We start from the raw sequence: 1,877 nt of genomic DNA on the forward strand, positions 1-1,877 counted from the left end.
TGTGGCTGGAGGTTTGGAGCTGCAGCTGCATCATCACCTCAGAGACACTTCAGTCTGACCCAGTGACACAGAACCGTCTCCTGACACAGAACCTTCTGCTGACACAGAACCTTCTGCTGACACAGAACCTTCTCCTGACACAGAACCGTCTCCTGACACAGAACCTTCTCCTGACACAGAACCTTCTCCTGACACAGAACAAACACCTCCCTTCATCGTTCACGCAGCTCGTGGAGGTGCAGTGTGACAGGACAGAGGCTGGTTGTTCACATCATCTGTCAGCTACACGTGTCAGGACAGTCACACACACACACACACACACACACACACGCACGCACGCACGCACGCACAGCTCGTGCCCTCACCTTCCCTCCGCTCCTCCGGCTCCTGTCCTCGGTGCTGCCGCTCCCCGCAGCCTCCTCTGCGGCGGAGTCCTCATCCTCCTCCTCCCCGTCCTCCAGCTCCTCTCCGCCGGCCTCCTCCTCGGTCCGGAGCCGCTTGGCTGCCCGGTGGTACCCTCCTCCTCCTCCTCCTCCTGCTCCTGCTCCTGCTCCTCCTCCTGCTCCTCCGCCTCCTCCTCCTCCTCCTCCTCCTCCTGCTCCTCCTGCTCCTGCTCTGTCTTCTGTCTCCTCCATCTCAGGAGGTGAACTCACGGATGTAGATTTTCGGTAAAACGGAGGAAGAGACGACAGACCTCTCTCTCTCTCTCTCTCTCTCTCTCTCTCTCTCCCTCTCTCTCTCTCTCTCTCTCTCTCCCTCTCTCTCCCTCTCTCTCTCTCTCTCCCTCTCTCTCTCTCTCTCTCTCTCTCTCTCTCTCTCCCTCTCTCTCTCTCCCTCTCTCTCTCTCTCTCTCTCCCTCTCTCTCTCTCCCTCTCTCTCTCTCTCTCTCTCCCTCTCTCTCCAAAGATCGTTAAAAAACAAGGAGGTCTCACTCTGCCACAATATACTCAATAATACTGTAGTCACTGATAACGCATTTTTCTTTTGACGTAATCAGTTTATTTGTGTAAATGATACAAATGAAAGACACATGTTTTCAATAAGTGCAACAGATTTATATGATTTTAAAGTACACCCTCCCACAGAGAACAAAAGTCACTGTTTGATACATTTTCACTTTTTTATCCCTTAAAAACAAAGTAAACATGATCGATTGATGATTCTGATAATCTCATTAAACTAAGTACAGGTTTTAACTCAGCTCGGTGTACAATGTGACTTCTGTGTGAAGATGGAGGAAGACTGAAATGTTGCTGCTAATCTGATAGATGCTAAGACGTCTCATGTCTCATCCAAGAGGCTTCTCCTGTTCTAACTAACTGGAGGGAAGTCGCAGGGTTTTAAACTCTGTGTGGGAGTGTCCTTACAGAGTCCTTAAGGTCACATGGGAGTCGTTGACCCAACCGACCCAACCCCCATGAAGGCCAATTGGGTCAACGACTCACAAGTGGCCCTAATGACTCTATGAGGACACTCCCATACGATGTAAGGACACTCCCACACTATGCAAGGACAGTCCCACACTCTGTAAGGACACTCACTCTGTAAGGACAGTCCCACGCTCTATAAGGACACTCCCACACTATGCAAGGACACTCCCACACTCTGTAAGGACGCTCCCACACTATGTAAGGACACTCCCACACATGGTTTAAAAGCCTGCAGCTCCTCCAGTTAGTTAGAAGTGAAGAAGCCTCTTAGATGAGAGGTGAAACGTCTTCAACCATCTGAAACGAGTCCAGCTGCCTACGATGCAGCATTCAGAACCATCATGACAGAAAACATTAACTGCACCAGGAGAGCCCGACCCTGTAACAACTCATCTGACATGCTGCTGTAATATCTGCTGCTGCTCCTGTTAATCCCTGTTGATTAAC

General features: G+C 50.6%; 1 protein-coding gene across 1 annotated transcript in view; it reads right to left on the bottom strand.

The window, feature by feature from the left end:
* LOC311265951 (heterogeneous nuclear ribonucleoprotein L-like) overlaps positions 1–552 on the bottom strand; it is an 18,210-nt gene extending 17,658 nt beyond the window's left edge. Inside the window, exon 1 of the mRNA XM_084368102.1 lies at positions 366–552. The gene's annotated coding sequence lies outside the window, so the exon portion shown is untranslated. The remainder of the gene's footprint in view (positions 1–365) is intronic.
* Between the last annotated feature and the right edge of the window lie 1,325 nt (positions 553–1,877).

Source organism: Pagrus pagrus, assembly GCF_965226575.1.
Source record: "Pagrus pagrus genome assembly, chromosome: 2".
NCBI lineage: Eukaryota > Metazoa > Chordata > Actinopteri > Spariformes > Sparidae > Pagrus > Pagrus pagrus.